Here is a 15,156-nt window from a genome sequence, read left to right as displayed (position 1 = left end):
CTGACCGCTGAACCGCTGCCCACCTCACTGCTCCTGTAGGCCTTGGGGCCCTGGACCTGGCTGTGGCCTTCCTTGTGCTGGAGCAAGGCAAGATGCCTCTCTGTTTGCTACCCACCCACCCTGCAGACCTTGCAGTGTTCCACTAGTGTGATTTAGCTTTTCCTCTGCCTGCCCACCCCCCCCCCCCTCCTCCGAAGATACATGCATCCTTAGACTCATAGCAGCATCTCCCCCAGACTGCCAAGCGTCCCATAAGTCAGTTCACAGCATCATGCAAGTGGACTGTAGTTGCTCCCAACTGATCAAGCAATCGACTGTACTATCAAGACTGATCCAGCTGGGGGCCCCTCAGCCTTTGGTTCATAGTTCATGCAGCACTGTAGTTTGAAGGTCCCCATCTGTCATTGTGCTCATGGCTTCTGCCACTTGTACAGCTCATTGCCTATCCGCCCCGCTGAGGTCAGACCCCTCGTTGGACATCAGTTCTTTTCCACCCCCGGTAACGCTGCAAGGAACAGCATCGGCGGGGTCTCCTGAGAGACCTCCATGGGAAGGTTTCTTGACGGGAACACCCAGCCGTGAGATGGTGGGTCACAGAGTCAGACGTCTTTAACGTGACAGGGGCCCGTCACTCAGCTCCGAGGGTGACAGCACCAATGGAGCACCCGACGGCAACTGATAGGCTCCACAGCCCTGGAGCCCCGGCCAGCTCATGCTTTTCTCCCTCCGTCCCACTCATGCGACCTGAAAGGGTAGGACGCGGTGCTTCTGTCTCTGATTACAAGGGAACCAGAGCGTCCCTTCATCAACCTGTCGGTGGCAGGGGTGTGCACGAGTGAAGTTTTGTAAATGATGGTTGAGGCGCTAGGCCAGTGAGTGGTTCTCAGCCTTCCTAATGCTGTGGTGACTCTCCCCACCCCCACAACCATAGAATCATTTCATTGCCACTTCGCAACTGTAATTTTGCTACTTTTATGAATCATAATGTCAATATTTGGGGCCATTGAGGGTTGCCAAGGGGGTCGTGACCCACAGGTTGAGAACCACTCGGCTAGAGCAATGGCTCGGCAGTTAGGAATGCAGTTCACACTCCAGCACCCCTGCTGCCTGCTGGGTAGCTCATAACTGCCTGTAACTCCAGCTCCAGGGGACCTGACACCCATACGCACATGGCATGCGTGCATGCATACAGTCACACACACACACAATTAAAAGTTAAACAATGACTGAGTTGAGCTTCAGTGAGATCCTTTGGGTGGCCCTGAAACCTCCTGAGCACAGATACAGGCATAGGATGGACCTTGGGAAACTATGAATGCAGAGAAGGGGGTTACGGATGAAGCCAACCCGCACCCCTCTACACACACACAGTCTCACTCTTCCCACTTCCAGAATTGTGAGAACAAAATGTCCCAAGTGTGAGCCACTTAGTCCATGGTGCTTTGTTCTGGCAATCCTAGAAAAGTAATTGTGAGATTTTCAAAATACATAATGACCAGAGTGGCAGGGATACCAACCAATCAAAAGAATGCGTGATGGTTGATACTGCCAACTTGACAGAAGCCAAAATCAGCTAGAAAATGGGCACACCTTGGAAGGGGTTTCTAGATTCGGTTAGGACCTGGATTGAATAAAAAGTGGGGAGTGAGCTGAGCACCCACACTCATCCCTCTGCTTCCTGCCTGCGGAAGTCACGTGGCCAGCTGCCTTACTTTCCCCGCTATGATGGACTGTGTCCCTCTAGTTGTAACACAGAGCAAGTCCTTCCTCCCATAAGCTGCTTGGCCACAGAAACCAGAAAGGTAACGAGTGCCACGATGGAGGACCCACTGTACCTGTGTCCGCTGTGGCTGCGTAACTGGCCTCACGTAACTACTCCCCAGGCCCCACGCACACACGCAATGGCCAGGGTAAGTTTATACCCTCATGCTTTCTTAGGGGGCTAAGTGAGTTTCTGTAGACAGTGTGAACTGTAACAATAAGGTTCTGACTACAGAATTTTCCTTTAAACGTGCCAACCATTGGGGGAGAATTTGAACACGCAACCACTAAAGCAGCTGTGCTGGCATGTGCTGCCCAGAACCAGGAAGCCTGCTGCCTGACCATTGAGGGCTCTGCCCTCGCCTGCTCCCTACTGTTGTGATAAAAGTCATGGCCAAAGGCAACTTGGGGAGGAAAGGATTTGCTTCAGCTTACAGCTTATAGCCCATCATGAAGGGAAGTCAGGACAGGAACTCAAGGCAGGAACTGAAACAGAGGCCATGGAGGAATGCTGCTCACTCCATGGCTTGCTCATCTTACTTTCTTACACAACACAAGACCACCTGCCCAGAGGTGGCACCACCCACCGTGAGCTGGGCTCACCCATATCAACCATTAACCAAGGGAATGCCCTACAGACTTGCCTACAGGCCAGTCTGATGGAGGCATTTTCTAATTGAGGTTCCCACTTCCATCACAGTTAACCCCTTGCAACCTGACATACGAGTACATCATTATTAAACCAAAACATTTCTTTTTTTTTGTTCATCCCCAAGATCTCAAGTAAATATCATAATATGAAACATAGTCCAACTTTAAAAATCCCACAGTCTTTAAAACATTCAGACACTTTAAAAAAATTCAGTTTCTTCTGGAAAAGAAGAGGATGCGGGGTAGAAGTGGGGGATGGGGGAGAGGGACTGGGAAGGGAGGGTGGAGGGGAGGCTGTGACTGGGGTGTAAAATAAATCGATGAATAAAAAAATAAAAAAAATTCAGTCTCTTTAAATTATCCAGCATCTTGAAAAATCCTAAGTCTCGCAACTATGGGCTTGTATAAAATTAAAAACAATTGCAACGCTATTCAAGAAGACGGGACGCAGTCACAACCAAAGCAAACCAAGTCTATCGGTGTGAATAACTCAGTGTGCAATGGCTGGGTCTCACTTCCTCATGCTCTCCCGGGCCCTAAGTCACCCTTCTCTGGCTCTGCCACCACACCACACACAGTTTACCTTGTGCTCAGGCAGCTCCACGCCATCCCCGCTGTTTGGTGGTCAGCCCACAGTCCTTGCGTCTCCAATAGTCTTTGGTCTCCACTACAACTGAGGCCGCACTTCATCACTGGCCTTTCTTGGCCCTCACAGTGCCGAGCCTCGGCTGCTCTCCGTGACCCCTTCAATCCTGCAGCTCTTGTGCTGCCCAAACCAGTGCCACCTGGGCGGCTCTAACCCATGACCAAGTTTGGCTGCCGGCTTGAGCTGTAGCCTTAGCTCCCTCTGGACCACAGCTTCTAGTCATGGGCTCTGAGGAAGTACTTCCAGATGGTCAGCTCAGTGATGCTGCTCTCTGTGAATGACCGTCGACTCCTCGGCCCTGGCTAACCAGCACTGATGGTCGCAGAAAAGCAGAGGTTTCATTTCAGCAGTGCTGGGCTCTTGTTAATCACAGCTGACGCTTAAGCGCCGGCTGATGAGAACTGCAGACTTTGGGGGATTTGTTTTTGTTTTTGTTTTCTTTTGGTTTTGGTTTTGGTCATGGTTTGCTTTAGTTTTTTTGAGACAGAGTCTCTCCTTCATAGCCCTGGCTGATCTAGAACTTGCTAGACCAGGCTGGCCTCAAACTCACAGAGATCATCTGCCTGTCTCTGCCCTTCAAGTGCTGGAATTAAGGACATGCACCACCATTCCCAGCCCAGAAACCACATACGTAGTCTTAATACAGAATATCACGTGAATGGCCCCCATAGAATCTGAGAGACTCTGAAACTCCCAGGCCAGGCCTCCAATGTCTACACTGCTCTCAGCATTCTTATTGCCCAAGCTCCTACAAAACAACCCAGTAAGTTTGGACTTCCCAGACTAAAATTCTAAACATTTTCACAGCCCTCTCCAAAATAATATGGTCAGGTCTGCCACAGCAATAGCCTACATTCCCATACCAGTTTCTGTCCTATTTTGCTCCTATGGCTTTGATAAAGCCCATGACTGAAAGCAACCGGGAAAGGAAAGGGTTTATTTCAGCTTACAGTTTACAGTCCATCATGAAGGGAAGTCAGGGCAGGAACTCAAGGCAGGAGCAGAAGCAGAGGCCACGGAGGAACACTGCTTCCTGGCTTGTCTCCATGGCTTGTTCAACCTGTTTTTTCATGCAATCCAGGACCACTTGCCCAGGCGTGGTACTGCCCATAGTGGGCCAGGCCCTCCCTCCTCAACCATTAATCAAGAAAATGCCCCCACAGACTTGCCTACAGGCCAATAACATGGGGGCATTTTTTTGGGGTTTTGTTTGTTTGTTTGTTTGTTTGTTTGTTTGTTTGTTTTGAGACAGAATTTCTCTGTGTAGCTTTGGAGCCTTTCCTGGAACTCACTCTGTAGCCCAGGCTGGCCTCAAACTCATAGAGATCCGCCTGCCTCTGCCTCCCGAGTGCTGGGATTAAAGGCGTGCGCCACCACTACCTGGCCATGGGGTCATTTTCTTATCCTAGGTTCCCTCATTCTTAGATGACCCTAGCTAATGTCATAGACAAAAACAAATAAACAAACAAACAACCCCCTCCATAGTCTTTTGTTGTTTTGTTATGGTTTTGGTTTTTGTGGTACCAGGGATTGAACTCAAGCCTTGTGTACTCTGGGCAAATGTCCTACTGTTGTGCTCCGTGACCCGCATTTAGACTTCTCTAACAAATTTGCAGTTTGTGATGGGTTGAAGACCTGTCCTCAGATTCGTGCCCACCTGGAGCCTGACTCCGGCCAGTGATGGGGTCGTCACACATACAGTCGGTCAACTGAAGGTGAGGTCACGGTGGAGTGGGACATCTAGTGCTCTTAGGGGAGATGATGAGAACATCTGACTCCCAGTTGTGCTGATAATGTCACTCTGGATAGGTTGAAAGTCACTGAAGTTGGCAGTGGGTTTCTTTTTGTTTGTTTTTTTGTTTTTGTTTTTTGTTTTTGTCCTCGTTTGTTTTTGTTGTTTGGCGGGACTGGGGACTGAACCCAGCCAGGGCCTCATGCATTTGAGACAAAGGCTCCTCCACTGAGTCACAGCCGCAGCTTGCAATGTGTAGTTTATATGGCAGCTGTTCTATACCATAATATATTTGTTTTGTTTTGATTTGATTTTTGAGACATGGTTTCATGTAGCCCAAGCTAGTCTTAAACTTCCAATGTAGCCAAAGCTAGCCTTGAACTTCCGATCTTCTTGCCTCTACCTCTCAAGTGCTAGGATTATGGGCATGTGCTATCACATCCGGCACACAAATTTTTTTAAAAATAATTATTTATTTTAGTATATGTTTATGTGTGTGTGCCTGAGTGTATATGTGTGCAGCATGTGTATGTAAGAGGCCACAGAGGTTGCTGACCTGCTGGGCTTCATTCCCATGGTTCACCTCCTCTCTGTGACATCAGTCTCCTTACCTGTAGGAAGGAGAGAGCAGGTAGTTTCCTAGGCTGTCACCACCTCTTCTATGCAGTCCGCAGGGTTCAGACGTTTGAGTCGTATCCCTGGTCCTGAGAATCTACCCTAGGAGCCATCCCAGTGGAAGAGATGACCCTAACAGGGAAAGTTCTAGGCTCCGCAGAGGTTCAGTGCAGCCTTTTCTGTCGTGGTGGGAAACAGAAGCCAGCTGAGTTTCCAGTGACCTGAGAGCTCTCTGAATTATGACGGCAGCTGGGTCTGCTCCCGGGGGCCTGTAAACATGAGCAACACAGGGAGACGCTGCTGCTGCTGCTGTGTTGGCTGGAAGGTAGCACCTGGAGCTGAGCGGGACAGAGGGCCATGATCATAAACATATGGCCAGTGGGGAGCTGGGGTGCTTGGAGCCAGAGGGGCTGGAGAAATGTCAAGGCTGAAAGCATGTCCCCCCCGTATCACTCAGAAAGCCATCTGTGTGTCACCTCCATGGCAGCGTTACAGTGTCTGCATGTACACACAGGTTGGAAAGGTGCCTCAGCGTGCGGTCTGTGGGCACAGGTTACCTGCAGGCTGCAGCTGTCCAGTGGGTCAGGAGGAATTGAGGACAGGAAGCCACAGGGCTAAGGTTATTCTCCAGACCGCCTTTAAGGTGGGGTCCCCAGGAGGCAGAGTTCCCCTGGGACAGCTTCCAGGAACCAAAGTGAGATGGGGGCGGGTATCCCTGCATGTCCATACTGCAGGGGATCCTCAGCCAGTTTGAGAGGGGTCGACCTGATTCTGTGCATCCTGGAGAAACGGCGGCTCCCTCTGAACCATTGATCCACACACAGACCCCCATTCTGTCCTGCTCTCCAGCCCTCCTGTGAGGCAGAAAATTGGTGAAGGAAGCAGAAGTGGGGGGAGGTCACCTTACGGTCTAGTTGGACTCTTCTTTCCAAACTGGAGCTACAGCAGTGGCCTCAAGGGGCCAGCCGGATCCTTTTCTCTGGCTGTCTCAGACCTGGCCCAACTTGGTTCAACTCTCCTTCTGTGTTTTAGCAAACTCCAAACCTCAGCAATCAGGTACCTCAGGCAATGAGTCCCTTCATCACCTTGCCTGAGTTCCTGCGTACCCCCACCAGTCCACCTAGGCCTCCTGGGTACAGGTAGGGCTGTTTCCCTACAAGGCTTCTAGTCCCTCATCTGCATCCATCCTTCACAGAGGCCGAAAGGGGGAAAGGCCACACTCTTAGCCCACGCACAGGGAAGACTCTAGAGAAGGCTATGGCCGAGGGCAGGAGGGTAGAGAAGGAAGGGGCCGTAGGAGGGCTGGCTTACATCTGGGGTCTGGCATAAGAACCCCAAGCTGTCTTGCTTCCTGTCATTACACCCAGCTGTCCCCAGCTGCATCCGACAAGCAGCTGGTGGGTTCTGGAGCAGGGAACTAAGATCAGAGAAGCCTTAGACAGCAGTTGAGACTGACCCGGGTGTAGCTAAGGTATCCAGACCCCAGACTTCACCTGAGTTTCACTCGTGGGCAATTTGTCGTGGCTCAGTCCTTGAGCTTCAGGGAGAGAGAAACTGGAGGGCAGAGGAATGTCGTAGGCAGTGATAAAAGTATGAGTCTCCTACCCTGAAGCGGGGCCAGGGTCCCCTATGAGTCTCAGGGTCTTTCTCACCTTCAGAGCCTTGGTCCATCCCAGGCTGCAAGGCCCAGCCTAAAGCAAGCATGACATGTCTCATCTACAGATAAAAGAACAGTTCGTAGATCTTGTTTTGAATAAGGCTCTGCACTGACTGCTGATGGTATCTGGTATAGAAGAGGTAGAAGGACAGACGGACAGAATGCTGAGGAACACACAGCAATAGAAGTCCATGCAGAATGTGGTCTTGGGCCACAGGTCCTGGGAGTAGGATCCCAAGGGCTAGAGATTCAGCAAAGACCTCAGCTTCCGATGAGCCTAGGGTGGGCCCCGAATGGAAAGGGCACACACACACACACACACACACACACACACACACACACACACACAATCCAGGCACATCCCAGGTCTGGTGGCATTTGCCAGTAATCCCCAGCACTCAGAAGACTGGGGCAGGTGGATGGCAAGTCTGAGGCTACATAGCAAGACCCTGTCTCAAAACAGAAGGAAAGGAGGCTAGGAGCAGAGGGGAAGGAAGAGGAGAGGGGGTGTGGAAGGATGGATATCACAAAAGCCTAGAGTTGACATCAAGTAGCTTTAGTGCAGAAGGCTGCTGGCCTGTGACTTTTCCTAGATTGATTTAGAAAGGCCTCTGTCTGTTCACCTGACTTAGAAAGGGCACCCATGGCCCAAAGAAAGAATTCTGCCCAAGTGTAGCTTGGTGAACTGATGTGTTTACTGGAGTTACTTACAGACTGTGGGTAAGTCACAGCTACACCACCGAGAAGCCCCATCCCAGTCCGTAATTTTTACCTCATCCAGTGGTAACTGGAGTCTCAGGACCCTCCATGAGGAAATGGTAATGACCCCATCTCCCCAGGGCCTTGTCCAGGTCATCACAGCTGCTTTGCCTCCAGCTGCAGAACAGCTGGCTAAGTGCCAGGTGCCCGGTGGCCCCTCCTTGTTCCATCTTTCCTGTAATTCTACAAGGCCTACCATCTCACTTCACTTTGAGAGAACTGAGGCTCCTTACCCTAGTCATTTTGGGGTACTTAAGATTTCTGTAAGTTGGGGTACCCTAGTGACTGTAACAGAGTCCCCAAACCTCTGCAACCAAGCGCAAGTGATTCCATTCTCTCCCACAGTCCAGGCTGCACTCAAACAGTTGCCCAGGAACCAGATCCATTTCTCCTCTGGTGCTCTCATTTTTAGCCTGTGGCCTTTAAGGACCCAGCGCCAAGGAAACTGAGGGGGACCGTGTGTGGGAGACTTTCATCTGTCACTTGGAAGTGGCATGTGTCTCGCCAGTCCATCTTTACCACTGACTCATCCCTGGATGAAGGCAACTCAGGGAAGGACCCCAACCATGCCAGGCTCCCAGCTACTGCCTGCCTACGCAGGAGGCCTGGGCAGAGACTGCAAGGGTAGTGCCTGGGCTTCGTCATGTGGGCAGCAAGGAGCCACCAACAGGCTGTAATCAGGGAAGTGCCCCAGGCAAGGCTGGGCTACAAGGAGATAAGGCCGAAGAAGAGGAGGACCTTAGGGAGGTAGGAAGACAGCACCCAGGCTGTCCCTGTGACTCCACAGCTGAGTCCCTCCAGCCTTCTCCAGAGTTTATCCTCCTCCATCCAGGCCATCCCCAAGAGCTCTGTCCTCACCTCTCTGCAGGGGCACTAGGAAGGACCTCAGCCCACTCAGGGGACAGCTGAGGGGTGGACCACGGTAATTCAATTGCCAGTGTCTGGAAGTCACGGGGCAGAGGACCGATAATAACATTTGCTCATGGCAGGCACAGAGGACATCACTGAAGCCTTGCAGGTGCAATTAGCCCAGGAAATGTGCCCTGCAGAGAAACCAATCGCCCAGCAACCTCCTCAGGGAAGGGTCCTGTAGACTGAGATCTGGTGGGGACACAAACAGCCATTTGGGAGACTAGGACGTTGGCAGCTTCCTTGACCAGACACACACCCAGAAATTGGAGACTCCAGGCCCAGGGAGCTCATGTGTTGCTTCTGGAGTCCTGTCTAAGCGACTGGAATTCTCATACATTAAGACTCAAATGGGGAGGCTGAGCAAGGGTCTCAGCGGTAGAACATGCACTCAGCGTGCACAAGGCCCTGTGTTCGGTCCCTAGCACTCCCCATAGCAACAAAAAACTTGTGATGGAGGCTACACAGCTCTGTGACAGCACCGTCCACTGCACGCACGGTGTGTGTGTGTGTGTGTGTGTGTGTGTGTGTGTGTGTGTGTGTGTGTGTGTATGTTCCTCTACTGGTCCCCACCTTGTTTTTTGAGACAAGGTCTCTTACCGAACCCGAAGCTCACAGTTTCAACTAGGCAGGCCTGCCGGCCAGTGAGCTCCCAGAATCCACTGGTCTCCACCCCACCGGTGCTGCATTACAGGCACACTCACAGCCACACCGGGCTTTAATGTGGGTACCTGGGATGTGAACTCAGGTTCTCTGCATAGCAAGCACGTTTCCCACTGAGTCATTTCCCAATGCAGTTTACGTATTCTAAACGGCTAACTTCATGTTATGTTCATCTACACCAATAGAAAACGCATTTCCTTACAAACAGACTCTAGTCAGGAGAGTAAACTGCCACAAATCAATAATGTGAAAACACAGGTTTTTGTAATGGATTAAAGACTTGACCAGGTCCTAGCCCCAGAAATGTGTAAATTGAAGTCCACTAGATGGTTCTTGTTTTTAAAAATAAACAGAAAATAGCTTGCAACACCTGCTCACTTCTGGAGAGAATGTGATGTTAGCACAGCTGCCCAGCCTTGTGGCCCACATCTGTAATCCCAGCGCTGTGGAAACTAATGCAGAAGGACCATGACAGATCAGATCAGAAGCAGCCTAGGCTCCGCAATGAGACCCTGTCCCAGAAACACAGCGGAGGGCTGGAGAGACGGCTCAGTGGTTAAGAGCAGGTACTGTTCTTACAGAGGACCTGCGTTTGCTTTCCCAGCATCCCTGTTGGGAGGCTTACAAACACCTAGAACTCCAGTTCCAGAGGGGTCTGACTCTTCTGGCCTTTATCGGCACCAGCACACGCATACACACATACACACACACACACATACACACACACACACACACACACACACACACACACACACACGACACTTATACACTGTGGTGGTTTAAATAAGAATGACTTCGTATATTTAAATGCTTAGGGAGTGGCACTATTTGAAAGGATTAGGAGGTGTGGCCTTGTTGGAGGAAGTGAGTCACTGGGGGTGGGCTTGGAGGTTTAAGAGCCTAACTCAGGCCTAGTCTGTCTCCGTCTGTCTCTGTCTCTGTCTCTCTTTTTCTCTCTCTGCTGTCTGCCTGCCTGCAGATCCAGATGTAGAACTCTCAGCTACATCCTGGCACCATGCCTGTCTGCATCCACCATACTGCCTGCCATGACACTAATGGACTTAACCTCTAAAACTATATGTGAGCCCCAGTTAAATGGTTTCTTTTATAAGAGTTTCCGTGGTCACAGTGTCTTTTCGTAGCAACAGAACACTGATTAAGATATACCCATAATTAAAAACAAAATAAAATCTCTTAAAACTAAGTAAGTAAAAAAAAAAAGCTAATAAGTAAAAAACACTGCTAGTGTGGGAAATGGTAATAGTGATTATTTAAAAATTAAAAATAAAGCCAAGAGTGGTGGTGTGCACCTGTAACCATAACATTGGGAGATGGAGGCAGAAGGATCAGAAATCTAATCCCTTCCTCAGCTACACAGTGAGTTCAAGGCCAGCCTTGGCTCTATGAGATCTTGTCTAAATAAAATGTAAAATAGAAGAATAGTGAAGTAAAATACAAATCAGCAATTCCACGTTTGGGTATTTACCCGTAAACCGGATGGACGGCCAGTGACGTGGCTCGGCAGGTAACAGCACCTGCTGCCAAGCCTGACGGCCTGAGTCTCTGGGTCCAGCACGGCCACCACCAGCAGCCAACGTTCTTTTTCAGTGACCTCCTCTCAGACAAAACTGGGTCCTTAGCCACACAGTGGAAAAATTTTCCAGATGAACTGGTATGAAGCAGAACTGAAGGTCATTAGGACCAGAAAGAAGGACGCTCAGGTAAAGAACAAGACGGAGCCAGGTGTGGGAGTGGATTCAAAGAGTGGCAGCCACGTGACTTAGCAGATGCCGTCTATACCACTTGGGCAGCTTTCAAGTTTCATCTTAAAGAGCTTCTAAGAAATTTCTTTTCTTCTTTCCCTCTTTTAAAAAAAATATTTTAAAATTATGTACAGGTGTTGGGGTATGTGCATGAGAATCAGGTGCCCACGGAGGCCAGAAGAGGGTGCCAATCCCCTGGAGTTAGAGTTGCAGGTGTTGGGAGCCGCCACAGTGGGTCCTGGGAACTGAACTTGGGTCCTCTGCAAAAGTATTATGGGCTTTTAACGGCTGAGCCATCTGTATGGCTCTCCTTTTCTGTTGATAAATGAGGTTACAGAGCGACTCTGAAGGTGCCTCGGATGCAATTACAATCTGGTAATGTAAAAGCAGGAGCCACCAGGGTTGCGTGAGGGCTTAGGGCATGGCCTCTTACTGTCACAGGCTGTATCTGCAAGATTCCTAGAAAACGACACGCTTTCATCTAGGAACGGAAAAGGCCGCGTGCACTTAGATCTCGTGTGTGATTTGTTGCTGTTTTGAATGTCTTCATTGAAATACCTCTATAGAAACAAAGTACAGTCCCAGTGCCAGCCAGCGCTGTGAAGTGTGCCTCGGCCGGAAAGAGGCTCCAGCTGGATCTAATATCCGGGGCTTGTCCTCACAGCCCCATCATTCTCCCCACCTTTCTGTCTTGCCTAGCTCGCCACCTTCACAGCACTATGAGTCAAGTCAGGCAGAATCGATTCCAAGCTGGTGGGCTGACGAGCAGGGGACTATAACATACAAGAAAACATTATCCAGCCATTAAAAACACAGCATGGACCACAGCATGGGTGAACCTGAGGACACTGCCCCGTAAAATAAGCTGCTTACAAGAAAACAAATGCTGTATGACCCTCCTTACACAGTGTTCCTGGGGAGACAGTGGAGGCAGGAGGGAGCCAGGAGGGAGCCAGTGTTTAAAGGCTAAAGTTTCAGTTTTGTGAGTTGAAACCGGGTTCTGAAGATGGGCCGATGATGATTGCGCATCATTAGTATGTTCAATACTGTTGAATATTTAAATATTTTCAGATAGAGGCAGGGCGTGGCTCAGGAGGTGAGATGCCTGGTGTGAAAGCTGGAGGGCCTAGGTTTAGATCCCCAGTACCTATGTAAAAACACCAGGCATCGCAGCGTGCATCTACGGCTTGTGGGACAGATATAGACAGAGTAGGAGCGTAGCTAGACTAGTCATGCCGTTAATTCCTGGTCTCAAACAGTAAGATGGAGAACCATGCAGGAAGACATTTGATGTAGACCACTGGCCTCCATACATGTGAACACACACATACATGTACATGTGAGTACATGTGTGCACACACAAAGAGAGAGAAAAATCATTAAGATGTTATGTTATAAATGTTTTACCACAATAAAAACAATTGAAAAAAATATCTCCCCCCCTTCCCAAAAAGACACACGATAGTAAACATACCTCAAAACTAGGTAAGGGCAAAGGAACAGTACCGTTAACACAGGTGAAGATGGGGAGAGGCAGCTAAAACTTTCACACCCCTCAGGGGAAGTAATTTTGGAAGGGTTTCTCTGTGCATAGTCCTGGCGGGCCACAGTCAGGTTGACAGTGGCTCATCTCTATGAGTCAGTGTGTCTGTTACCTTTGTGTTACTGTGACAAAACCCCCAACAGAAACAGCTTAAAGTGAGAAAAGTTTGCTGTAGTTCAAGGTGTGACCGAGCGGAGGCAGCGGCATGTGGCAGAGGCTCATTCGTGTGCTGTGCACCAGGAAGCAGAGAGAAGAGACCAGACCCAAGGCCCCCACCTAGTGACTTCTGTCAGTTAGGATCCTTTGGCTAAGGACTCCAGAGCCTTCAAAAGAGCACCGCAAACAGAGGACCAAGTGTTCACACCACAAGTACCACAAGCAGAGCACCAAGTGTTCACACCACAAGTACCACAAGCAGAGGACCAAGTGTTCACACCACAAGTACCACAAGCAGAGGACCAAGTGTTCACACCACAAGTACCACAAGCAGAGGACCAAGTGTTCACACCACAAGTACCACAAGCAGAGGACCAAGTGTTCACACCACAAGTACCACAAGCAGAGGACCAAGTGTTCACACCACAAGTACCACAAGCAGAGGACCAAGTGTTCACACCACAAGTACCACAAGCAGAGGACCAAGTGTTCACACCACAAGTACCACAAGCAGAGGACCAAGTGTTCACACCACAAGTACCACAAGCAGAGGACCAAGTGTTCACACCACGAGCCTGTGGAGGACGCTTCAGATTGAAATCATAACCAACAGAGACATCTCAGCAAAGGATGTTCTGAGAACAGCGTGCTGCTGGGAGTGAGCACTGGGTCTGGGCCTCATCATCTGTGTCGGGGCGGGGGACAGTTGCTCCCCCAAAGCCTTCCTACCTGAGCCCCATGCAGGCTCCATTCTTGGGGTTTAGAACTGACTAGCCAAGTCTGTCAGATGGGGGATGCTTGCTGGATGAATGTGCTAGTTTTAACACATACCTTCATCTGACTTTCCAAGGAAAGAGAGAGGGAGGGAGGGAGGGAGGAAGGGAGGAGGAGGGAGGGAGGGAGGGAGGGAAGAAAGAAAACAAAAAAGAAAGAAGAAATAAAGAAGGGAAAGGAAGAAAAAAAGGAAGGAAGGAAGGAAGGAAGGAAGGAAGGAAGGAAGGAAGGAAGGAAGGAAGGAAGGAAGGAAGGAAGAAGAAAGAAGTGAGTCCAACCCCGACATTCCCCTCTCTGGCTCCTGACTTGCTGTGATGTATGCTACCCTTGTCTACCATTCCCCTCCACCCACCATGACAGACTGAACCCTGGAAGCCACGGGTCAGCATAAACCTTCCTCCCTTAAATTACTTCTGTCAGATTGGGCACTGCTGTGTGACAGTAACTCATACAAGGATGCTGAGTCTCTTCAAAGCCCTAGTGGGACTCAGGAAGGCAGAAGAGGGTCCCTCTGAGACCACCCGGGTGGGTAAGGCAAGCCTTCTTAGAGAACCTAGGAAGGAAGCTGGGTGTTCAGAACAGCACCTAGCTTGCCTGGTCATAAGAACTTGGGTGTTAGAACCAATAGTGGAAGATCCAGGATGTGGGAAGAACCTGAGGTCCCGATGTGTGTACTCCCCATCACCTGAGATACAGGAGTTTCTAGAAAGGCCTGGGGAGGGGGGTCTGGAGAACCAGCTGCTTTCCTCAGGGTAGGCTGAAAGACCTAGAAAGATAAGGAGCCATGGCTAGCCAAAGCAGGCCAGGTCTCTACCACCTGACCACCCAGCTTGGCCATTGGCCCTGATCAGCTCCCATACCTGTAGCCTCTAGAGAGGGACTCATTTCTGAGGTCATCATCACTCTAGGCCCTAAGAAGGGTTGACAGCCAGGTACCAGCTCCACCCTACCCAAGATCCCATCAATCCAAGTTTGCCGGGCTCTCAGCAGCAAGGGGGGGGGGCGCGGCAGAGAGTAGAAGGACCTGGCGTTTGTGGTCCCTGCCCTCCCTGGTGTTCCTGGCTTGGAAGAGGCTTCTGTCCATGAGTGTTAGCTGTTAAAAATAACTGGCCCCTTCATCATCCCGACAGCAGCACTCTGGGACAATGTGTTCCGAGGCCCAGGCTGTTCCCTAGGGACTGTGCAACAGGCAAGAAGAGCTAGGGACACTCTCAGCAACAAGGCAGGCTTCCCAGTCCACTAGGCTTCCCAGCCACACCTCCATCCTCCTTCCTGCTCTTCCTGGGTGCTGTGTCAGGAGCCCTGGGTTCCTGGGGCGACTTGGGGACAGAGCTGCTGTGGGACCTGCAGGCCTTTCCTAGTGACCTGGAACTCGAGAAAGAAGACACGTGGCTTCCTCCTCTAGTTCCCAAAACTGGCCTGAGCTGGAACCATAGAGACTTGACAAAGGGTGTCTCAGATGCAGCATGGGAGGTTAAGAGGCAGAGAGGGGCTGGGTTCAAATCCTAGCACAGCCCTGACTCCAGT

Source organism: Peromyscus leucopus, chromosome 4, assembly GCF_004664715.2.
Source record: "Peromyscus leucopus breed LL Stock chromosome 4, UCI_PerLeu_2.1, whole genome shotgun sequence".
In the NCBI taxonomy this organism is placed as follows: Eukaryota; Metazoa; Chordata; class Mammalia; order Rodentia; family Cricetidae; genus Peromyscus; species Peromyscus leucopus.
The sequence above is the reverse complement of the archived record's forward strand: the minus strand, read 5'-3'. Positions refer to the sequence as shown.